This window comes from Mesoplodon bidens (assembly GCF_964165515.1).
Source record: "Mesoplodon bidens genome assembly, chromosome: 15".
NCBI lineage: Eukaryota > Metazoa > Chordata > Mammalia > Artiodactyla > Ziphiidae > Mesoplodon > Mesoplodon bidens.
The window spans coordinates 34969488-34995236 of NC_138171.1; the positions used below are offsets into that span (position 1 = coordinate 34969488).

The 25749-nt window shown below is 43.1% G+C and overlaps 1 protein-coding gene and 1 pseudogene across 3 annotated transcripts in view; one reads left to right on the forward strand and one right to left on the reverse strand.

Annotated features, from left to right (window-relative positions):
* The window catches only part of MBLAC1 (metallo-beta-lactamase domain containing 1), a 42023-nt gene extending 39947 nt beyond the window's left edge, over positions 1–2076 (forward strand). The window contains exons 3-4 of one of the 2 annotated variants that reach the window (XM_081257420.1): positions 1005–1868; positions 1944–2066. The gene's annotated coding sequence lies outside the window, so the exon portion shown is untranslated. Of the gene's footprint in view, positions 1–1004; positions 1869–1943 lie in introns of both variants that reach the window. The other variant, XM_081257419.1, reaches the window with a different exon arrangement.
* LOC308628318 (NXPE family member 3-like) overlaps positions 1–25194 on the reverse strand; it is a 32517-nt pseudogene extending 7323 nt beyond the window's left edge. Inside the window, exons 1-6 of the transcript in view lie at positions 25169–25194; positions 19300–19414; positions 7753–8476; positions 3511–3584; positions 3193–3405; positions 1980–2478 (exon numbers count right to left, since the gene is read on the reverse strand). The product of the transcript in view is annotated as an NXPE family member 3-like (transcript). The remainder of the gene's footprint in view (positions 1–1979; positions 2479–3192; positions 3406–3510; positions 3585–7752; positions 8477–19299; positions 19415–25168) is intronic.
* Positions 25195–25749: the final 555 nt, after the last annotated feature.

Sequence of the window (25749 nt, forward strand, 5' to 3'; positions counted from 1 at the left end):
TAGGCAGAACACTCTATGACATAAACCACAGCAAGATCCTTTTTGACCCACCTCCTAGAGAAATGGAAATAAAAACAAAAATAAACAAATGGGACCTAATGAAACTTAAAAGCTTTTGCACAGCAAAGGAAACCATAAACAAGACGAAAAGACAACCCTCAGAATGGGAGAAAATATTTGCAAATGAAGCAACTGACAAAGGATTAATTTCCAAAATTTACAAGCAGCTCATGCAGCTCAATATCAAAAAAACAAACAACCCAATCCAAAAATGGGCAGAAGACCTCAATAGACATTTCTCCAAAGAAGATATACAGATTGCCAACAAACACATGAAAGAATGCTCACCATCATTAATCATTAGAGAAATGCAAATCAAAACTACAATGAGGGGGCTTCCCTGGTGGCGCAGTGGTTGAGAGTCCGCCTGCCGATGCAGGGGACATGGGTTCGTGCCCCGGTCCAGGAAGATCCCACATGCCGCAGAGAGGCTAGGCCCGTGAGCCATGGCCACTGAGCCTGCACGTGCGGAGCCTGTGCTTCGCAACGGGAGAGGCCACAACAGTGAGAGGCCCGGGTACCGCAAACAAACAAACAAACAAACAAAAAAACTACAATGAGATATCACCTCACACCAGTCAGAATGGCCATCATCAAAAAATCTACAAGCAAACTCTATTTAGTACCTAACCTCCATAACACACTAAGTTCATCATACAGAAAATAAAAATATATGTGTTTAAAAATTGATCTGAAAGAAGGAACATAAAAACTGGAACAGAAATAAACAAGTCCCAAAGAAAACAACCATAACAATACTTAATTTTGGAAATGTAATTTTCCCTAATATAATTAATTTATGTTTATGATTCATGGACTGTTCCTTAATTTTCTGCTATAATTCTGTACCATTTGTGTAACAAGCAGAAAAGTTCCTAGCTACCCTGTGCACACAGAGATTTTCTATAAATGTTTCTGCAATCAGTTTCATTTGCTTTGCCCAGGATTCACTGGTTAACTGGCAATGCCTGGATTCATCACAGGACTGATTCATCACAGGAAGCCTTGATCATCCTAATCGACTCACATGGGGGAAATACGGACGCAGTGGTTCCACAGCAGAAATTTTAGTGAATGTAAAAATGTAGGATCCATTGCGTTCCTCTGTTTCTTTCTCCAGTATTATAAAACACCTACACTTTAATGCTTAGGCAAGGAACAGGAGCCAGCACACCATAGGGATTCTTCTGTACGTGATTCTCTAACATTTCAACCAAATCTATTAGAAAATAACGTCTATATGGTTCACTGGTGAGACAAGGGTTATCAAAACATTATCTGTGGATTCCCTGTAAGGAAAACAGTGTTACTCTTTTATTAGCAGTAACAAAAAAGCAAGGCTGTGTTCTGGCTGTTCATTCACCCCCCTTAAGCATATCAGTTCACTCTCTGGATGAGAATCAAAGATTTCTTTGTTCATTTTTTGGTACTTTTTCAAACTTTCTACAAAGAGCATGTATTACTTTTTACAATTAGGAGACATTTTATCTTACAAATCAATCCATGAAAGTCTTTATATAGAGAGTCAGGCTTTCCACTTGGGTGGCTCTGATATCTGAAGTGGAATCCAACCCTTATATTTTTGCAAGGCTCCTTGACACTCTAAACATAGAGCCCAACACATATGCTCATATGTACCAATGGAATAGGCGTTGCTGGCTCTGTCCCCAACTCTCATCCCCTCAGCGTGGCTTTTCCACGTGGGGAGAAAGCTCAAGATACATTGGACGACTGCCAGGCTTCCTTCTCCTGCCACCACCCACATCCCAGTTCTTGCTGGTGGATATTATGACCTGCATCAGAGGGCGGTAAGAGAAGACGTACAGACAGATGAGGGGGAGGGGCTTCCAGGCTTGGTCTCACACCAGCTTCTCCATCCACAGCCCCAGGACCGGCAAGAGTGCTCAGATGAGGCAGACGTGGGAGAGCAAGAAGTCCACCTCATTTCAGACGATGCGCTTCCCCGGGTGGATGCTGTCGGGCAGGGCCAGGCTGGAGGTCATTTCCCAGGCGTCCGCAAAGGCAGGTAAGAGGAGCCGGTTCACCTGGAGGGAGAACCAGTCGCTGCCGTACCCTGACTTGTAGCCGGTGTTGGCCAGTTTGATGACCACCAGAGTGCGGCGCTCCCGGGCCAGCAGCACAGCCAAGGCAGCCCGGATTCCTGCCAGTCGTTGCACAAAGATGGACGGAGGGAAGGTGGTGGAGTGGCCGCCCAGGCTCAGCACCACCACGGTGTGAGGGCCCCCAGCCAGGCCCCCCAGTTCCCGGACCACAGAGTGCAGGGCGGCCACAGATGTGCAGAGGGAGCACAGGGGCCAGCTGTGCGCGGGTCAGTGCCGCACTACATGCCCCAGGCTGTGTCCACGGCCATCAGAGGACCCGTCTCATACGTGGTGTGTAGATCCACCGGCTTCAGGGCTGCGCGGAGGACGAGAGAGGAGGTGTAGGGATTAATATCGGACCGTGCGCCATCCTCTTGACTGAAATACAAATTATAGTCCCCATTTCCCAGGACGTAAACCTTCTCCCTAAAGCCTAGGGCTGCCCCCACTCAAGTTTTCTAGGTTGCCAAGGATCTCCCTATTATCCGTCCAAACACCTATTCAGTTTGCTTTTAATTCTCTGGCGTTTGATTTCCATAAGCTGGTTGGCCTCTTCCGAAACCTTCCTTTCTTGCCTTCTGTAACACTACATCATTCTGTTCCTTTCTCCCTTTCTGGTCATTCTTTGCTCAGTTGTTTCTAGCTCCGTGTCAGGGCACACAGCTGAGTGAACATACTGGGTTTCAGGATGCTCTGGCGTGAGGCTGGTCAGCATTGGGCAAGGACGTAAACTGGGCAACCCAGAATCTCTAGCCTGGGGCAAGTCTTCATCCAGGGGCGGCTGAAGGGCACCAGTAGATGAATCCAAGTTGGAGAGCTCAGTCAGAAAGGAGGCTTCAGAGAGTGACAACACACAGCTAAGAAAGGAGAGGGTTCCCAAAGGAAACTCAAGGAGACAAAATGCTACAGGGGGCCGGAGAGACTGAGAACTAGAAATAGGTCTTCAGACTTGGTAACTAGGAGGTCGCTGGCAATGTTCTAGATTAGGGAGAGCAAATCGGTCCTGCCCTCTCCCCTCACGGCTACTCACAGGGCACGGTGTCCCGCAGATACTCTCACCACTGCCGGAGCGTGGAGCCCCCCATCATGTGGACGATGTGGCCAGCCAGGCAGCCCAGGATGCTGTCAGCGGCGGAGAAAGAGCAGCCAGAGCAGGACAGCAAGTGCCACATGTTTTGGTGGTAGAATCCGGAGGGCTTCAGGCCTGGGATCCCAGGGTGGCATGGTTGTTGAGGGGACAGAACTGTAAGCAATTGTTTGTGAGCAAAACAGTCAGTGAGTACACGAGAGGTTCATGCCGCGGCCTGGAGTCAGGACTGCCTTTCCTACCAACCCTGGTGCCACTTACCCAGACTCCTGTTGTTCTCCTCTGCCACCCAGATTGGAGAAATGCCCAGAGGGAGGGCCTTGTCTGTCACATTCCTGAAGAGGAACCAGTGGGCAAGAGAGGAATATGTGATGAGAAGGAATCCTGGACTGAGGTGAAAGATGGGTTCTTGGAGGAAAGGAGGTTCTCAATGTCAAGGGCATCTGTCCTGTGTCGGGGCTCCTGGGAGACAGCAATATAGGGGGCCTAGGGAGGGATTGGAAGCTGGAGTTCAGGGATCCTGATTCTTTGAATTTCATGGTCTCAGGGATTTCGTCAGTGCAGAAAGCAGAATTGTTTTAAAATATATCCAGGACTTTGGTTTAATTCAGGTCTGGTGAGGCCAACAGATCAGGAGACAGTTGCCACTGAAGAGATTGTGTGTTACTCACATTTCCTAAATGGTGGAGCATGGGGGGCATGGCACACCATGCAGAGCCACGTGGGGAAGCACCAGGGCTGGTCAGGAGGCACAGGGATCCGGCGGAGAATGTGGGTGAAAGCCTGTATTGTGGTTTTCACAGGAAGCGATGGGCAAGGAAGGGTAAGCAGCTGCGCAAGCTTAGGTTGGGATAGTTTGAATAATTTCAGTGGGCCCTGGGCCATAGCGGTGGTCTTCAGTTACCTAGTTCCTCGCTCTGGCGTGTCGGGGCAGCTTCAAGAGCCTGGTAAAAGGAGGCAGGGTGGCCAGGTGGCCTCAGGATGGGGTGGGTTGCGTATCAAAGCTGTACTCAAGACAAGTTGTTTGCTCTCTCTGGGCGTCAGCTAGCCCAAGATGTCAAAGCATCACCAAATACAGAAAATGAGAAACACAATTAATACAAGAAGGTGCTTGGAGCCTTTTACAAGAAGTTTTAGCTCTACTGTTGGTCTCACCAAGCCCACTGCAGTTGGACCTTCACTCCCACCAGAAATGGCAACATCCAGTGTCACTTCTCAGCCTTTGTCATCCCTTCATCAGCCCCATGATCACTCCCTCCTCCCTGAGACTCTCTCTTTGCCTGGTTGCCAGGGCGCCTCACTCTCCTGGTAGCCCCTTTTATGAGCCCCCTTCCCCCCAGCCTCTTGATACTGGAGGGTCCAGGCTCAGCCTTTGCTCCTCTTTTCCAGTCACACTCCCTCCCTTGGTGGTCTCGCTCGGCCTCCGGACTTTAACTTCCACAGTTAGATCTCCAGCCCTGACTTTTCTGCCAAATTCCAGATTTGTGTATGTATCAGCATCTCTGCTTGATGTCTGACACACATGACCAAACTCCCCGTCTCCACCCCTGCCTCACCTGTACCTTTTTTTTTTATAAAGTTGTTTTATTTTTATTTTATTTTATTTTTTTTTAATATTTATTTATTTATTTATGGCTGTGTTGGGTCTTCGTTTCTGTGCGAGGGCTTTCTCCAGTTGTGGCAAGTGGGGGCCACTCCTCATCGTGGTGCGCGGGCCTCTCACTATCGCGGCCTCCCTTGTTGCGGAGCACAGGCTCCAGACGCACAGGCTCAGTAATTGTGGCTCACGGGGCCAGCTGCTCCCTGGCATGTGGGATCTTCCCAGACCAGGGCTCGAACCCGTGTGTCCTGCATTGGCAGGCGGATTCTCAACCACTGCGCCACCAGGGAAGCCCCCTCACCTGTACCTTTTCCCCTTTAGCAGATGGCAACTCTATCCTTCAGGTGAGCAGGCCTCAAACCCTGCAGTCACCCGCCGGTTCTCTCTCTTTGGACCATTCTGTCTCTCAGGACATCCTGTGGGCACTGCCTTCAGAATATATCCAGAAATGAATCACTTTAGAAACCTCTGCTGCTCTAGCCCGAGGCCAAGGCCTCCTGTGTTTCAGTCTCTCTGCTTCTCCCAGTGACATCCTTGGCCAACTCTCTCATCCCCTTACAGTCTTTGCTCAAATGTCACCTTAATGAGTTCTACCCTGACCCCCTGCTTAACACTGCATCCTGTCCCCACACACTCCTAATCCTTACCTCCTCTATATTTAAGAATTTCCATAGTACATATCTCCTTCTAACATCCTATGTAATTTACTTATTGTTATGTTTACTGTTTATCATCCCTTCCTCCAGTCATATGTAAGCTTTATGAGGGCAAGGTCCTTGTCTGTCTGTTCACTGCCACATCCCCAGGGTCTGCAGCAGGACCACGCATGTAATAGGTGCTCATGTGCATGTACTGAATGAAGGGACAGACTGATTGAAGAGGTTGAATCCTAGGAGGAGAGGGGAATTTGCTTTTGGGGGGAAGGGGAGAGAATATTCCTGTACTCTGGAAAGATGCTGAGTGTGGCCCGCCCTAGGACTGTTGGGGCTCTGGTGCCCCATAGAGGTGACAGAGCTTTGGGAGCAGGTGAAGGATGATCCTGGAGCCCAAGACCACACAGGCTTGGACAGTGGGCACTTTGGGGTGACAAGCATGACAGAAGACTAAGGAAAGATCCCTGATGGTCAGGGGGTCAGTTCCTTTGCAGGACCCTAGGCAAGGGAACCCTTCCCACCAGCCCACTGCGGAGGTCCTCAGAATGTGATTAAAGTTGATGTAAAGAAAACACCTGACCTTGGGATTGCAAATCCACGTCCACTACACACTTGCACATGTGTGCTTATCTGTTCAATGCCTGTCTTCAATCGGCATGCTATTAGCTCCTGAGAGATGCAGCCATGCTGCCCTGCTCGCCTGTCCCCAGGACCTCCAGGGCTTTGGACAGTGTCTGGCACAGAGAAGGGGTTGGGGGCGGGGCTCAATGGCAGCAAAGGCCTGAGATCAGATTATAAGAGCCAACAGAGCCTGCTGTGCTGTCCCTGATCTAAGCACCTAGCATACATTAACTTATTTATTCTTCACTACAACTCGACAGGGGAGGTCCTAAAGTTATTCCTGTCTACAAATGAGATACCGGAGGTGCAGAGAGGTTACGTAACTTGCCAGAGATCCCATGAATAGAAGCTGGAACATAGTAACAGGTGGAGCAGGGATTTGAACCCAGGCCGTCTTGCTCCAGAGGTAGCTGGGCTTTACCTCCGAGCAACATCCTGAGATGGCTCCTGTACTGAATCTTAGATTTATTTCCAATTGACCAATGCCAAAAGGATGTGTGGTTCTTTTTTCCTGACCAAGGGGAGCATAAAAATTAGTCTGGAAAGAACCAGGTTTCCTGGTGCTGAATCCTCACATTGGAAGTAAATGTTGTGGAAATTCACCAGTTGATGCTGAGAGCCTCTGGAGAGGCTCTGGTGGAGCTGGCACCTCGGGGATCTTCAGCTCAGCTGCCTCAGTGCTTCGAGCCAGCCAGCCAGCACCTCCGGTCCTCCCAGCAGCAGCCAGTGATAACTTCCATGCTCTCTGGGGCCACAGAGCAGCATCCCTCCCACCTGACCACCTCTGCCTCTCCCCGCAGCCCCTTCTCCCCCTTCATCTGCAGAGGGGGTGTCCCTCCACCTCTGCCCTGCCCCTACCCAGCCATCCCCGGGACCCAGTTTTTACCTCCTTCCCCTTCTGTCTCTGCTGGAGACCAGATGCACCTATCTTTAAAAATGTCTCTTTCCTCCCTGGGGTCTCTCTAGCCCTCGTCCTGCCTCAGATCCCAGGGGCAGTAAGTAGGGCTCACTGCCAGCCAGCCTGGTTTCACTGTCTCCTCCCCATCACTCCCATTCTTGCTTCCCTGGGACCGAGGACAATTCTCAGCTTTGGTTTTGCTTGGCTTCTAGGCTGCGATCTCTGCTCCCTTCTCACTCAGTGGGGTCACATCCATCCTCCTTACTCCCCAGCCACACATCCTGGTGATTTCTAAATTGATATCTCTCCTTGCAGGGACCGTCAGCACAGCAGAGGGACCAGGACACTTCTCTTTGGCCAGAAGTCTGTGGTTCTCCTTCAGGCTTCAGCTCAACTGTCACCTGCCCTGATCACCATATGCCAAGTGGGTTGCCCTTTCTCCATGTCCTCAAACCACTCGGTGTGTGCTACAGTTAAGCACTCACTACAGTGCTTGTTTTAAAAGGTCCCATGTCCCCTCACTGAAAACTTGTAGAGGGCAGGAATGCCAACTATTACATAAAAGTTGTCAGCACTTAACGTGAGACCTGGTATATATTAGGTGCTCAGGAGACATGTTTAATAGAAGTGAATAGATGAATGATAAGAGTAGGTGCTCAGGCAGAATAATCCCAGGGACCTGGGTTCAGGGGGGTCAGGGCAGACATCCCAGACAACGCTGTGTCTCTTACCGTGCCAGCAGGGCCTCCTTGCACGGTGTGGTCACGTTCCAGCAACGTCCGCTTGAATGTCTCACCAGTGGGTCGCAGGACAGCCTGGGGAGTCGAGCACAGAACCAGAGCTCACCCGAATCGTCATCCCTCTAGTGACAGGTGGACTCTTCCTCCCCAATTAACAGGGGGTTAACATTGCAAGTCACAGTTTCTTCGTATCCTGTGGGTCCCCGGAAATAGCCCATGAAATCAACTGTGGCCCACTGGTCTCTCCAAACCCCCGCAGAACCCACACTGCCTCGCTGGAGTGGATCAGCCGCACTTGCACCTGGGCCTGCCCAGCCCAGAGCAGGGGGAAGGTCAACAGGTATGTCCCATTCTCCAGATCCTTGACATCTCCAAGGCCGCCTGCCTTCAGGTCAGGCCCCAGCAGCTGTGCCCGAAACAGATCCCCACCGTGGGTCTTGGGCCTGCCCTGGTGGTCTCTGGCGATGGGGACGGCCTCCAGGTAGCCTCCCAGGGTGTAGCTGGTCTGGGCAGGATTCCTCAGGTGGTAGGTGGAAGTCTGGGGGCTAGTGGAGGCCAAAAGGTTGCCCCCATCTCCTGGGGTCAGAGGCCAGTGCAGAAAATGGGTCAGGTCTGAGAACTTCTGGGGGAGAGAGCCTGAAGATCTGTAGGCAGGGTGGGGCCCTGGGGGCGGAGGGACGGCGCCGTCAGGCCGGGACAGCCTGATGTAGAAGATCTGTGGGCAGAGCCAGAAGAACCCATCAGTGTTTGTGTCTCTTCTTCTTCTGGGAAGAAGTTCTCAGTTCACCAAACTTAGTGTCTGGTGGGTCTCAGGCAGAAATCCCACCTGCCCTGCATCATGCTGCTGCTGCCCCGAAGCTGGTGTCTGAGCTACCATCGCACACATCTGCAGACACCATCTCATGTTTATTTTGTATTTTTTCTCATATTTATTGAAGTATAGTTGATTTATAATATTACATTAGTTTCAGGGATACAACATGGTGATTTGATATTTTTATAGATTATACTCCATTTAAAGTTATTATAAAACACTGGCTATATTTCCTGTGCTGTACAATACATCCATGTAGCTTATTTATTTTATACATAGTAGTTGTAACTCTTAATCCCCTACTCCTATCTTGCCCCTTCTCCCACTTACCACCCTGTGTTTAAAATCCTGTGTTTGTGAGTTTTGCTAAATTCCCACGGACAATAAATAGTATTTCTGGCTCCTGGCGCCTGCTAGCTCCTGCCCCACCTTCTGCTCACCCCAGACGCACACGCTCTTGCTGCCACCAGAGGAAGGGGGTCCAGGCTTGGACCCACCCACCAGTCTTTAGCTCTCCCCACCCTTTACAAGTCCTTCTTCTCTCTCTGGACTCCAAAACCCAGACTGAATCCCCCTTTCCCTTCCTGTTTCCTCTTTCTACAAATGACCTCTACCATCTCCATCCTGGATTTAGAAGGAGGATTTCTTTTACACACAGAAGCAGGAGCTGGAATCGATGGAATTAGACACTTGGGGCCCCGGGGTTTCCCTGCACAAGAGGCAAAAGGAGAGAGACAAACAGATGAAGGGGGTTTTGGGAGGTTATGGGCCGTCGCTCCAGGTCTCTCTAGGCCCCCAACAAAAAGCCAGGTCTCAGGTAAGCACAAACCTAAGTGGGCCTTGCCTCATGGGAAACAAACGTATGGTTCAAAAGCACAGCACAAATGCTCAGCAATTCCTCCCAGGGAAGGAAGTTAATCCAGTCTGATGGCCCACCAGCATCTGATGGTCTCTAGCATTTACCTACCCTGCACCTAGTTTGTTCTCTGACTACATCTTAGTGTCAAGAAACTTGACCCCCTTGCTCAATGTTTCCTAATAGCACAGAGAGTAGGTGTTGTATACATACTCCTGGCCGTTTGACCCTCCTGGGTCTCGCCAGGGCACAGGGGATGCCCAGATGCCTCTCCTTACATATTTCCTGGATAAAATCAACATAAGCAGGAAGAAAGATTCAGAAGGTACATCAGGAAGGGAGAACTGGTCCAGAGGGGGAGGGGCAGGTGGTGATATTTCCTTCATGCAGATCATTGAGACTTGTCCTGGAGAAACTTAATTAAGCCCCTGGAATGTGAACATATCTAAGTCACTTTCTTTGAGATGTAGTTTGTGACTGAGAACTGGGGAGGCTACCATCTTTCCAGGGACCTGTGTGCCATGGGGCCAAGAGGCTTGTGCAATTGAGGAATGAGACATGATGTCGGGGAGTCCCACAGAGACCACCGATGGCTCTGGGAGTGGCTTGGGATTGAGCCTTTCATGCACAGGGCCTGTTGGAACCACCACCCATTCATCAAGCCAATAGTCGGTGACTGTGATCAGTCACCAGGAAGGAATGCCATCTCACTCAGGTTAGTGACGGGGACGAGGCTGTCTACTTTTCCTTCTCTTAGTTTCCCTTCCCAACGTTGAAGGGGAAATAGAGGGAAGAGGATGAGGGAGGTATGTGCGAGCAGAGCACGCCTCACGCCCAACTCCAATCAGCTGGGGACTTGGCTGAACGTGGCAAGAGGGGCAGAAGGAGAAGGGAAGGAGTAGAGGAGGGGAGCTTCGAACTGGGTATGAAGTTGAAGAGTAAAATAAATAGAACTGGGTTTTAGAGAACAAAGTCAACTGCTTTCATAACTGAAATTGACTTGAAATTTATGGAATTAGGCTCAGATGTGATTAAGGAAGCCAGGGAAAGGACAGCATCCAGCATACATGGTTCATAGCAGCAAGTGGAAGAATTAAAATTGTTTTAAGTTTATACTTCAGCAGGGTCCTCCCTAAGCTGGTTGTAAGTGCTTTCATTAACATGGGCCTAGTAACTGATGGCTTCAGCCTTGCAGATGGATTTTTTTTTTTTTTAAAGAAGATGTCGGGGGTAGGAGTTTAGTAATTTGTTTATTTATTTTTGCTGTGTTGGGTCTTCGTTTCTGTGCGAGGGCTTTCTCTAGTTGTGGCAAGCAGGGGCCACTCTTCATTGCGGTGCACGGGCCTCTCACTATCGCGGCCTCTCTTGTTGCAGAGCACAGGCTCCAGCCGCGCAGGCTCAGTAGTTGTGGCTCACGGGCCCAGTTGCTCCACGGCATGTGGGATCCTCCCAGACCAGGGCTCGAACCCGTGTCCCCTGCCTTAGCAGGCAGACTCTCAACCACTGCGCCACCAGGGAAGCCCTTGCAGATGGATTTTAATTGCATGGGCTTCAGCAAGCCAAAACCTGGGCACCTGCTTTGACTTTGATCTAAGAATATGCTCCTAAAACTGGGGTTAGAGTACCAAGACAAGAGGGTATATGGTTTTGTTTGTTTTTATTTCAGAGTATACCTCCTTCACCCAAGTCAGCTTGAGGGGGTTCACCTGTCTAGGGAGAGATTAGGAATGCAAAGAAAAAGATGACACATAAAGGCCATAATGAAGAAGAGGAAAATGGACGAATCTTAAAACCACATTAAAATATTAGAAGCTTATTTGAAGCATTTTGAAATGATTACGGAACAATGGAGAGAAACGTAATGCCAGAGATCAACCCTCTTCTATAAAGAAAGATGTGACACCGAGAAATAACACACATTACTCAAATAATGGAAAATTCAAAAGCAGAAGACTAACTAACTGTGTTAGTTAGGAATTGCTTTTGGCTGGTAGTAACAGGTACTAACTTCAGTGGCGTGAGCAAAGAAAGGTTTATTTTTCTCACAATGAGTGTCTGGTTCAGTGTCTTAAGGATGTCAGGGCAACATCTCTGTGATTCTCTTGGCACTTCTCTCATGGTCCCAAGAAGGCTGCTGGAGCTCCAGCCATCATATTCACTTTTGGAGCAGCAGGAAGAGGAAAGGCAGAGCACCAAAATAGCTTTTAAAATCCCACTCAACAACTTCTGTTTGTAAATCGTTGACCCCTCTTGCCTGTGATGGAGTCTGGACATAGAGTCTTCCCCCTTTTCCCTGATGGAAACATTACCCAGGTTTGAGTTTATGAGTTAGTAGGGAAGAATGGGAGCATATTTCTAAAATGAGGCAAAAGCCTTGGAGCTACAAGATGTAGTTCAGGGATCTGCTGAAGGTGAAATTAATGGGGCTGAGAGAGAAACTACCCCCAGGAGGCATATTTCATGGAACAAAGCAATTCTCTGCAAGAAGCAGTGGCCGCAGCCTTTGAACAGAGCACAGAAGGTGCCTACACACAAGACATGGTGATGTATTCCTCTCTGTTCTGCCATTTGCAGAACCCACACCTTATGCAGCAATTGGATGTCTGGACCATGGAACTTGGGGAACAGGAAATTAAGATGTTTTAGACAGACATGACATGGGTAAGATGGGCCCCTCAAGTAAGATCTGATGGTGAGGGTTTTGTTATTGCACATTTCCACATTTTTCAAAAAGAAGGGAATGTCCCACATCCCATCCTCTGGAAAAGGAGGCAGCACGCAGAGGTGGATTTACCCTATAATTGTACGTAATCACTCCCCGTGGGAGAAATCACTCTCGGTGGAAGAAATTTCCCAGTGAAATTTAGGTTCATAGGTTGTAGGCATTGGACAACCAGTGCAGACCAGCTGGTGATCGGGTAAGGCTGAACCTGAGAAGCTTTCCTCTTCTTTCCCTCTTCACCTGGCTTCAGCCACCTCTGAAGTTCAACTCCAGTCTTCGGCAAAACCAGAGACTGGATTGTATTCAGTACTGGGCTCTGAGAACATTGTTTTCTGGGCTAACTGCTCGAAGGGGTGGGAATTTGCTATCATTTTCTAACTTTAGGGAGTATGAGTCTGGTGCAGTGATAATTTTGGAGTCATGTTGACTCTGGAACTCGTTCTTGTCCTTCTCTCTTCCTCCATCTCTGAACTCTCAGGGCTGGTGTACATGAGGCAGTGATTCTGTATAAGTGTGTCTCTCGTGCAGATCCAGACTTTCCTGCAGGTGGGTTTCCCGAGGTCTAGACTTGGGGAGGGTGTTTGTGACAGACACTGTTGGTTGCCTATCCAAGATCCCATTTTCGTTTGGAGCAGAATGTAGCCAAAGGTGATACGTTATTATCATGCAATATATTATTATTGGTCTCAGCCAGTCATGACAGTCACATCCCACACTTTCCGAGTCTTCTTGGGAGTTTCTGAGTTCCAATAAGATGTAAGGAGGGGTCTGATGAGAAATATCAGGGTCAGCTTTCACTCACCTAATAAAAAGGACCAATGAAGCTGGTTGCTGCCCCTATTTTATTTACACCTGGGATGTGGATTCAGTGTGTGGCAATGCATCAACCTTCTCGAGATAAGAAGGGAAAGGCCATTTCAAATCTTGTTTCTCCTCCACCGCCCACATACTTCTGGTGCTGGGTATCATAAGAAACATTCATATTGTGATAGGACCTCTGGCTGTCTCTTCATTCCATGATGCTGAGTTGGCACAGTGTGTGGTAGGAGTATTCCTGGAAGCTGTTTCTATACTGAGACATTTAGCTGTAACTGAACTATACACAGGAATGACTGAAAACCACATTAAATCAAAACTAAATGTTCTGGGAGGGAGGGAGACGCAAGAGGGAAGGGATATGGGAACAGATGTATATGTATAACTGATTCACTTTGTTATAAAGCAGAAACTAATAAAATAAATAAATAAATAAATAAAGCTAAATGTTCCTCAATTCAAATTCCCCTTATCAGGCTCTAAAAAAATGCCTGTGACCACTCCAACATCATCTGACATGGAGGAACTTGTAATAGATACATGACCTTAACAGATTGAGGTTGAAATATTTTACCGTTGTAACTTTTACAAAAGCACATGACATTACTAATGCCCCTCCCAGGGCCTTAAAAGGGATCTTTGCAAGGGAAGGACTCTGAACCGTAAGCCTCACTGGCCTCTTGACAAATATACCTCAGGTGGTAGCCACAGCAATGCCCACTCTGCCCCTAGCTGACTGCAGTGTGAGGTAGCATAATTTATAAGACACATCTCAATTTCAGAGATGTTCAAATGTGAAAAGATGCATATCCTAGAATTAACAGAATATGGTATTTGCAACATATTTCATAAACAAAGGATTAATATCCAGACAATAGGAGGCATGGCTACAAGTCAACATGAAGAAGACAAATAGTCCAGCAGAAAGATAGGCACAGTGTATGAACAGGCTAATTTACAGAAAGGGAACTATAAAAAGAAAATAAACATCAGAAAAAAAGGCTTGGGACTTCCCTGGTGGCGCAGTGGTTAATAATATGTCTGCCAATGCAGGAGTCACAGGTTCAAGCCCTGGTTCAGGAAGATCCCGCATGCCATGGAGCAACTAAGCCTGTACTCCACAACTACTGAGCCTGTGTGCCACAGCTACTGAAGCCCACACACCTAGAGCCCATGCTCCACAAGAGAAGCAACCGCAATGAGAAGCCTGCCCACCACAACGAAGAGTAGCCCCCACTCGCCGCAATTAAAAAAAGCCCACACACAGCAACGAAGACCCAACGCAGCCATAAATAAATAAATAAATAAATATACAAACTTATTTTTAATAAAAGGCTCAACTATGGTAGTTATATGATCTAGGAATAGTTTGGCTGCAAATTACAGAAAACCCAATACCCAGTGGTTTAAGAATTATGCCCTTATTTTTCTCACATAACAAGATCTCCAGGAGTAGGGCATCAAGGGCTAAACATATTTATTAACTCTAGGAGATTTTTTGTAGGTTTCTTGGGTGTTTCTACGTAGAAAATAATGTCTTCATGAAAGTTTTATTACTTCCTTTCCAAACTGTACACTTTTTTTTCCCTTTCCTTATTGCACTGGCTAAGACTTACAGTACAATGTTGAGGAGGAGTGCTGAGAGCAGATGTCCTTGCTGTGTTCCTGATCTTTGGGGAAAGATTTCAATCTTTCACCATTAAGAATGATTAAGTAAGCAGGTTCATCTGTACCAATTTTCTAGCTTCCACATATATGCGTTAATATACGATATTTGTTTTTTTCTTTCTGACTTACTTCACTCTGTATGACAGTCTCCAGGTCCATCCACGTCTCTGCACATGACCCAGTTTCATTCCTTTTTATGACTGAGCAATATTCCATTGTATATATACACTAATATGTATAAAATAGATTACTAATGAGAACCTGCTGTATAGCACAGGGAACTCTAATTAGTGCTCTGTGGTGACCTAAATGGGAAGGAAATCCAAAAAAGAGGGGATATATGTATACATATGTCTGATTCACTTCGCTGGGCAGTAGAAACTAACACAACCTTGTAAAACAACTATATCCCAATAAAGAAAAAAAGAATGATTAAGTAGATTCTCTATATCAGCTAAAGTAAGTTCCCTTCTATCTGAATTTTGCTAAGACTTTTAGTCATGAATAGATGTTGAGCTTCATCCAGTGCCTTTTCTCCATCTATTGAGATGATCATCTATTTTTTCTTTCTTAGGCTTTTAATATGGCAAATTATACTTATTGATGTTTGAATGTTGAATCAGCCTTATACACATAGTGTAACCCCACTTGGTAATGATGTATTCTCCCAGGAAGATATTTTAACTACAATTCAATTTCCACAATAGATATAGGGCTATTCATGTTGATATTTCTTTTTGAGTTATTTTTTATTGTTTTTGTCTTTCAAGAAATTTGTCAATTACATCAAAGTTATAGAATTTATTGGCTTAAATTTATCTCATTATTATTTTAATATCTGTACAATATGTATTGATGACACCTCTTGCATTCCTGATATAGATAATTTGTGTCTTTTTTCATGATTATTTTGTCTAGGGGCTAATCAATTGTATTGATCTTCTCATAGAACCAGCTTTCAATGAATTGATTTTCTATATTTTTCTGTTTTATATTTTATTTATTTCTGCTCTGATTTCTTTTCCTTCTACTTACATAGGGTTTAATTTGATCTCCTTTTTCTAGTTTCTTGAGGTAGAAACTGAGTTCATTGATTTGAGATCTTACTTTTCTGATAAAGACATTTAATACTTTACATTTCCCTCTGAGTGTCCCCTGCAATTTTAATAGGTCTGGTTTAATTTTCCTTCCATTCAAAATACTTTCTAATTTCCTTTCAGATTTCTCCTTTGATCCATTGGGTTATTAAGAAGTGTGTTATTTTGTTTCCAAATATTTGAGAATTTTTTAGAAATCTATCTGTTATTGATTTCTAATGTATTTCAATAGTGGCCAAAGAACATAACCTTGTGTTATTTGAAACATTTTAAATTTATTAAGGCTTGTTTTATGATCCAGAACACAATCTGTTTTGCTGAATGTTCCATGTGTATTTGAAAAGAATGTGTATTCTGCTGCTGTTCTGTGGAGTGTTCTATAAACATATATTAGGTCAAGTTGTTTGATACTATTTTTCAAGTCTTCTGTACATTAACTTATCTTCTGCCAAGTTGTACTTTCAGTTATTGATAGAGGGGTACTGAAACCTCTGACTAAAATTGTGAATTTGCCTATTTTTCTTTGAAGTTCTGGAAGTTCTTGCTTCATGCATTTTGAAATTCTGTTATTAGGAGCATATACAGTTAGGTTTGTTATGTCCTCTTGTTGAATTGATCCTTCTAATGTTATGAAATAACTCCCTTTATCTCTCTAATTCTAACCCAACACCTCAGGGTCTATTCTAGTCTTCTCCTTTCCATATTGGTAACTCCTTCAACAATGAGGAACTGGCTTCTCATTATCCTTAATGCATTTACTTACTTGCTTAATCTCCCTGCAAATTGGAAATTAAACCAATTTCCTAAACTTTTCCTGTTCTTCCCCAGCTGCCACCCTTCTTAACTGCCTTCCTGCATAATCTCCAATCTCTACTACATTAGCTGTGTGATGTGATTTATAAGACATATATAAAGTTAGATAGTTATAAATATATATAATATATATAATATATATATACACACACATACGTACATACATTATATATATATATATATATATATTTGGGAGTTCACAGCTCCCCAAACCCTTGGAATTTCCTAACTGTTGAGAATGATAAAGGTGTTTTTTGTCATGTGAATGAGGTGACTTTTGGAAGCACCTAAGGATAGGGGCTGGTTGCCAGGAGAACCAACCAAGTGATTAGAGGGTTGGGATCCATCCCACCCTGATTTCTGGGCAAGGGAGAGGGACTTGAGCTTGACTCAGCCACCATTGGCCAATGATTTAGTCAATCATGACTATGTAATGAAGCCTCTGTAAAAAACCAAAAGGACAGCTTTTTGGTCCTTTTCCAGAGAGCTTCTACTCTGGAGAATCAGAATGCTTCCATGTGCCACCATGTGGGGTCCCAAGCTCCATGAGGACAGAAGCTCCTTTGTTTGGGACCTCACCCCGTATATGTCTTCATCTGGCTATTGATTCCTATCCTTTAATATCCTTTTATAATAAATAGGTAACCTAGTGAGTAAATGGGTTTTCCTGAGTTCTGTGAGCTATTCTAGCAAATTAATCGAACCTGAGGAGGGGGTCATCAGAACCTCCCGTTTGTAATTTGTAGCTTGGAAGCCTGCGACTGACATCTGAAGTGGAGGGTGGTCTTGTGGGACTGAGCCCTTCACCTGTGGAATCTGAGTCTATCTCTGGGTGGGTAGTATCAGAATTGAGTTGAATTCTCAGACACCCTTCTGGTGTCTGAGAATTCCTTGTTGGAGGTATGGGGAGCCCCCCCTCCCCTGTCAAAGTTGGAAATTGGGTCTGGAAACCCCTATTCAAGCTGCCACACCACTTATCCACTTTCCTTACTCAGTCTTGCCCGAAAAACCTTTTGACTGAATTATTCAGGAAGGAAGAGAGGTGTACTTCTTAAAGTGATCCTGTTATTCATTCTGTAGATCTGTTACTGTGAATGTATCTAGATAGTATTTCCCTACTGTTAACCATTCAGAAAATATCTTTTAAAATCCTATGCAACCTAAGGGATGTCTCAGAAAAAAAAGTAAGTAACTAGTGTAGGCACACCAGTGTATTCAAGCTTGCCAGAAGGAAATCACATATCTAAATCTCCTAGCACACACTAGATACTAGATACTTGACACACTAGATACTTGACAAATGTGAATTCCCATTCCCCCTTAATTAGATACAGCTGATATATAATGAGCCCCTACTATGTTCTAAGCACTGGCCATACGGAGATGAATGGCCCTGCCAAAGGTAACAGACAGGAAATAAGTGCTTATAATACAAGGTGATATGTAATTAATAGGGATTTCAGGTAAACTCATCTGTAAGGATGACATCAATTTCACTGAAGAGAGAGAAAGAGGAAGGGGGAGAGAGAGAGAGATAAGTGAGAGGAGGTGTGTTAGAGGCAGATATTGGATTCTAACAGGTATAGGACAGTAGGTGAAGGAACTGAATTTCACCTCAGTATGGAACCACCTGGTTGATGGGGAGAAAGCGAAGAGGTCAGAGAACAGGTCCTGGGATACAACAGGATTTACAGAGGCCAGAGGGTTGCAGGAGGAGAACACAAGCTCAGGGCAGGGTGGGCTGAGGGCTTATGGCTCTATAGTCAATCATGAAATGCCATCTCTTGGGATAATCTCTTCCTCTGCCAGGGTCATGACCCTTAGGTGTACACTCTATTCTGAGATAGCACTTCTCTACTGAATTCCTATCTCCTATTCTCTGAGAGAGATCTGAGTTTTACTAGAAAACAACAAAGGATGTTCAAGAAAAGTTCTCAGTTTTACCAGAACAAGTCACAGCAATAACATAAACTTATTCCAGGCTAAATGGTGAACAGTTTAAGCTAATGCTCAGAAAAAGGAGCTTTAGAGGCAACTCAGTTTGAAGACAATTGTTAACTGCTTAACATAAGTGATTTGTCCTTTGTAAACACATAGATTTATATCTTTTCTTTTTTCTTTTTTTTTACTATTTTCCCCACTATTTATTCCTGGTAAAGCTTTTTTTTCGAGAATTCAACTTAAAAAAAAATATTTTTTGGCCACGCCACATGTGGGATCTTAGTTCCCTGACCAGGGATTGAACCCACGCCCCCCTGCAGTGGAAGTGCAGAGTCCTAACCACTGGACTGCCAGGGAATTCCCAAGAATTCAAGTTTTTTTTCAGCAGAACCAAGGGGAAAAGGAAAATTTTACATATGCAGCAAGGTAGGGAGAAGGAGCAGGTTGTCCTTAGAGACAAGGTATGAAGGTAACAGTGGTCTTCTCAGTTTTAAGAACTGGAAAGGAGCCAGGTAAGCTGGAGCAGAAATGTAACAATTTAGGGAAAGAGAAAGCATGGACAGCTTGTTTCTGCCTTCCCCTCAAACAAACTCTTTTGGGCTAGTGTTTTGGACTTGTTTAAAGCTACCCCTATCTGATAGAATGTGCTCATTCTCTCTCTAAGAGCTTGTCCCACCATGGCACCACCTGGATTAGAAGCAGGAAAATGGAATGACAAAATGGAGAGCTTCCCTCAGCCTCCTCCGTCTAGATGAAAGTAACTGTTTCAAGTTCTGTGATGGATAGGACAAGTGGAAAGAAGTGTAGTTACACAAATTGCAATAACTGATCCCACAGCCACAATCTTGTGCCACTTGAACTGTCTGATGAAAAGGTCTGTGGAAGCTTGGAGTTGTTTATTAGACATCTGGTATGTGACCAAGACCCTAGGTAGATAAAAGTGTAAAATCAAAAGGAGTGATGTCATAAACATAATGCAATGAGAGTTTCCTACCATTTCCCCATCAAAGAACAATTCTCTGACATCACCTATGGCTGAGAGGGCTTTTGTAGAAGTTTGGGTGTTCAGTGAAGAAGTTCCAGCACACAATTGGGGCAATTATGATCCAGCAATTCTATTCATGTTTACAAAAACATACATGAGAATGTTCACAGCAGCCTTATTCATAATATTCCCAAATTAAAGGAAAAAAATATCCACCAGTGGAAGAATAGATAAGCAAGTTTGGGTTTTTCGTACAATTGAATACCACTCAGCAATAAAAAGAAAACAACTACTGATAAATCCAACAACATGAATGAATTGCAAAAACATCAGGTTGAGTGAAAAAAGAAAAACACAAAAGATTCATTTTATATGATTCTTTTAATAAGAAATGCCGGAGTCCAGCTCCAGCGAGTGCAGGGATACCCAAGGGATGGATAGCGTCGGCGAAGGAGATAAATCTATTACACTTCTTAAAGTATCAGCATCATATGTCTCTCTCTCCTTTATTATTTACAGTCACAGATTTATATATTGTAGTTGATTACATTACCAGGTACGTGACCAAACAATCTTACCACAATCTGACCTCAAAATGTTCTATAAAGATTTTTTAAAAAAATATCCCCTAGTTTCTAGATGTCCCATTAAAATATTTCCCCAAGTTCCCATTAAGCACAGGTTATTTCTTAATAATCAAGCCAAGCAGTTATATAATTATTTTAATTGTAGAAGTTGGATCTACTTGTTCCTATTTCTCTTCTTGCATGGGCAACCTTTTACAATGGTTCCACGAAAATATTTACAATATACCCTGCATGCCCTTTCTTGTTGTTTCCTCCAACTGAGACAGTGTTTTCTCCCTATCCTAGCAACCAATTCTGCTCTAGGCATTTGCTTTTCTATAATTAATCTTCCTTTATAATAGAACCATAAATTTCCTATGTCATCAGGAACTCCGGTCCATGGTCGTAACTCCATACTAGAGGGTGTTTTCCATAAAAACATCCCCTTAGTTCCAGGCTCTTAATTCTTTACCCATTTCCCCGGGGCTTTAGTGGGTACTTCCCATTCTGTGGTAGTTTCAGGAGGAGGAGTCCTTAGAGGAATTTTTCTTTCACGTGGAGCAACATCCTCCCAAAATTGCCCCTATATGTAAATTTATTATCATAAAATGTAACAACAGAGCTGTAGTCCACCCTCCTGGCATGGCGCTGCCTTGCAGTTTCACCTTCCGTTGCTTCATGACTTTGTCATGGTGCAATGGCTCCAGGATGGCTTCCAACAAAGAAATTCTAGAAGAGATAAACCAATCTATGGTGATAGAAATCAGAATAGCAGTTGGCACCAGTGGAGGGGGTTGACTGGAGGGGGGCATGAGAGAAACATGGGGATCTGAAAAGCCCTTTATCTTGAATTGGGTGATGGTTATATGGGTATATACATTTGTCTAAATCAACATATATACACTACCAAATGTAATAAAATAGTTGGCCGGTGGGAAGCAGCAGCATAGCACAGGGAGATTGGCTTGGTGCTTTGCGATGGCCTAGAAGGGTGGGATAGGGAGGATGGGAGGGAGGCTCAAGAGGGAGAGGATGTGGGGACATGTGTATGCATATGGCTGTTGCACTTTGTAGTGCAACAGAAACTAACATGGTATTGTGAAGCAATTATACTCCAATAAAGTTCTATTAAAAAAAGATCTGTGCATTTGACTTCACATGAATTATACCACAATAAAAAGGAGAAAAAAACAAGGACACTAGAAAAGAAAAATATGTATATTCATATAACTCATGACTAAATTCTAGGCAATATTAACATTCTAGAGGTGGTGCATTGGGTAAGATTAAGGGATGTGAGAATATGCTAAGGTACTCGTATTGTTTAGGGAGAAATAGAGAGACATTGATAAGACAAGAAATCAGCTGGGGTAAATAAACATAAGTAACCAATATAAGACTAAAAATAAAGTGTAAAATGTTTAAATCAGAAAAATATTTGATTCACCTATTGGAAAGTAGGGAAAGAGAAAAAAAGAAAGTACAATAAATGGGAAACTTGAAACAAGTTGGAAGAAACAAGAAACTATCATTGCAATAAATGTAAACAGGTTAAACTCACCAATTAAAAGACAGTGGAATGCAATCAAGAACATATGCTCTCTATTTTATGTTTGGTAGTGTATACATGTCCATGCCACTCTCTCACTTTGTCCCAGCTTACCCTTCCCCCTCCCCATATCCTCAAGTCCATTCTCTAGTAGGTCTGCATCTATATTCCTAGGTTCTTCTGAACATTTTCTTTTCTTTTCTTTTCTTTTAGATTCCATATATATGTGTTAGCATACGGTATTTGTTTTTCTCTTTCTGACTTACTTCACTCTGTATGACAGACTCTAGGTCCATCCACCTCACTACAAATAACTCAATTTCATTTCTTTTTTCTGGCTGACTAATTGTATATATGTGCCACATCTTCTTTATCCATTCATCTGTCGATGGACACTTACGCTGCTTCCATATCTCAGCAATTGTAAAGAATGCTGCTATGAACACAGGTGCATGTATCTTTTTAAATTAGTGTTTTGAGGTTTTTTTCAGACATATAGGCAGGATTGGAATGGCTGGGTCATAGGGTAGTTCTATTTTTAGTTAGTTTATTTGTTTTTGAGAAACTTCCATACTGTTTTCCACAGTGGCTGCACCAGTTTACGTTCCAACAGTGTACGAGGGTTCCCTGTTCTCTACATCCTCACCAATATTTGTTATTATGTTCCTTTTGATGATAGCCATTCTGACAGATATGAGTTGGTATCTCATTGTGGTTTTGATTTGCATTTTCCTGATGATTAGTAATGTTTAACATTTTTTCATGTGCCTGTTGGCCATCTGCATTTCCTCTCTGGAAAAATGTCTATTCAGTTCTGCCCATGTTTTAATCAGGTTGTTTGGGGTTTTTTGGGATTTTTTATGTTTAGCTCTATGAGCTAATATGTTGGATATTAATCCCATATCAATCATTTCATTTGCAAATATTTTCCCCCATTTAGTGGGTTGTCTTTTCACTTATAAAACTCCTAGAGGAAAACTTAGGCAAAACCCTCTTTGACATAAATCGCAGCAATGTTTTTTTGGATCCATCTCCTAAAGTAAATGAAATAAAAGCAAAAACAAACAAATGGGACCTGATTGAACTTAGAGAAAATAGTGAGAGAAAAACATCTGTAGAGATAGTAGCTGAGAATTCCCCAGAAATAATTAAAGACCTAATGAGGGGCATCTATCTATTGTTTCAAAGATGCCAACAAAGCCAAAGAATTTCTTGAAAATTCCATATCTAATCACAGTTGATTGAAAATATAGAAAAATCAAATGAAAAATAAGAGGAGACAAAAATTACCAATGCCAGGAAGGAAATAGAGGCTATCACTACAGACTCTGCAAGCATCAAAAGTATAATAAGGAAATACTACAAACAGCTCCATGCACATTAATTTGACATCTTAGATGGGATAAACCAATTCATTAAAAAGCACAAACTATTACAACTCACCTAATATGCAATAGGTATCTGAATAGCACCATAATTATTAAAAGAAATGGAAACAACTCAACCAATTGCAATTGTGTGTATCTTATTTGAATCCTGATTCAAACAAACCTAGTATAAAAAGATAAACCATGCAAACAGTAACAAAGATCGTTGGTATAGACCTTAAGGCAAATATCATTTCTAGAAATAAGAAAGGTTTCGTCATAATGATAATAAGTTCAGTTTGCCAGGAATATGTCATTTATTATATTGCTATAATTAATATATTGCTAGAATTATATTGATATAATTCTAAATAGCAATATGGCATTAAATAAATAAAGTGAACTTCAAAATATGCACATACTCATAGAAATAAATTCACAGTTGTTCTGGGAGATTTGTATACATGTCTCTCAGTAATTGGTAAAATAAGTAGACAAAAGATTATGTTATATGTAAGTAAGTGATGATGTAAGAGATTTGAACAGCATGATTTAAAAACCATCCTATTTATGGGACTTCCCTGGCAGTCCAGTGGTTAAGACTCTGAGCTTCTACTGCAGGGGGCGTAGGTTCGATCCCTGGCTGGGAACCAAAATAAAAACCATCCTATTTAGACAATAAAGCTATCAGTTGCAGAATATACATGTGGAACATTTACAAAATTGATTGTATACTGGGACAAAAAGTGAGTCTCATCAAATCTCAAAAGATTTAAATTATATGAAATGTGTTCTCTGATCACAAGGCAATTACATTAGAAATCAATAACAAAAATATTATTAACAGAATGGTATATCATGTTCATAGTATCTAATTTGAAACCAAAATGAACTACAAATTCAATATAATCACAATTAAAATCCCAAAAGGAATTTCTTTTTTTGTAATTCCACAGATTGATTAAAAGATTCATATGGAAGCACAAAAGATCAAAAACTGCCAAAGCCCTTTTAAAGAAAAGCGGAGTGAACGTGGGTCAAGGACCTAAAAAATGTAGGTCTTGTCCACCAGAAATCCAGAATTATTACAAAATGATAGTAATGAAGACTGGGTGGTATTGGTGCTGGTAGAGACAAATTCACTAAACAGAATAGAGAGCCCCCAAGCAGATGGACATATGGACACCTGATTTATGACAAAGATGCACAGCAGAGCTTTGGGGAAAGGATGAACTCAGCCAGCAGTGCCAGGTCAATCAGATTCCAAATATCCAAGGCTTAAAAAATTAGTGTTCTCTTGTAAAAAATCAGAGAAATTCAAATTAAAACCACGTGAGCCACTATTATACACCCATAATTTTTGCCAAATATTTTAAAATGATGATATCAAATGCTAGCAAGAATGTGGAACAACAAGAAACTGCTGGTAAAATAGTAAACAGGTAAAACCACTTTTTAAAAATAGGCAGAATCCAGTAAGTCAAAGACACGCCTACTCTCTGATCAGCAAAACCACTGCCAGATGACACCCTACAGAAACACATGCTCATATGGACTCAAAAGTTACATGCAAACCTGTTGTATATAGGATGGATGAACAAGATCCTACCATATAGCACAGGGGACTATATTCAGTATCCTGTGATAAACCATAATGGAAAAGAATATGAAAAAGAATGTATATATATGTATAACTGAGTCACTTTGCTGTACAGCAGAAATTAACACAGCATTGTAAACCATCTGTACTTCATGGGATCTTAGTTCCCCAACCAGGGATGGAACCCGTGCCCCCTGCAGTGGAAGCGGAGTCCTAACCTCTAGACTGCCAGGGAATTCCCCCTATGGTAGCAATTTTTATAGCAGTCTTATCCACAGTAGAATGTAAAAATATAGTGTGATACAATCATACAACGAAAGACCATATGACAGTGGAAATGGATGAGCTACAATTACATGAGAGAATGTGGATGAATCTTAAATATATACTACTGAATAGAGAAGCCAGACACAGTGGAATTCATAGAGTATGTTTTCATTTATATGAAGCTGAAAATCAGGCAAAACTCACATGGATTGTTTAGGAATGCCTAATAAGTTGGCAAAATGATAAAGAAAAATGAGGGCATAAATATTATAAAAGTTAGAATCATGGGTACACCCAGAATAATGGGAGAGAGAGAGGGAGTTATAACTGTGGAGAGACACAGTACCAGAGGTCTTCTGGACTGAGGGTCATGTTCTCATTCTTATTTTGGGTGGACATTATATGGGTGATCATTTTATAACAATTTGTTAAATTGTTTTATGCATTTGCTCTATGTTTTGTTATATTTTATAATATTTTAAATTATGTGCACTCATTTATATATATACATATATATACATATATATACATACATATATAATATATATACATGCAATAAGTATAAGTTGTGTTAAAATAATTAGGAGAATGGCAATGAGGATTTCTGGAATTTTTCCAATGACAAAATAATACTAGGTTCCTTTCTGGCCCCAAGAGGAAAACATAACTGGACTGTGGAGGGATCAGGCATTTTTTCTCTTACCCAGGGGTCACTCTTATCATCACTAATGGTAAACAATCAGATACTTTGCATCCTCCGATGTGCTACAAACAGAATTTAACATCACTTACGCAAATGCTTAAGTTAAATCTATCAAGCCTTGAACTCTAAATTCCAGTTTATGGGAAATACAAGAAATAGAGGACAAACTAAATGCCACCAGAAGGAAGCAATCAGAAATATCCAAAGGTGGAACATTTGACAGG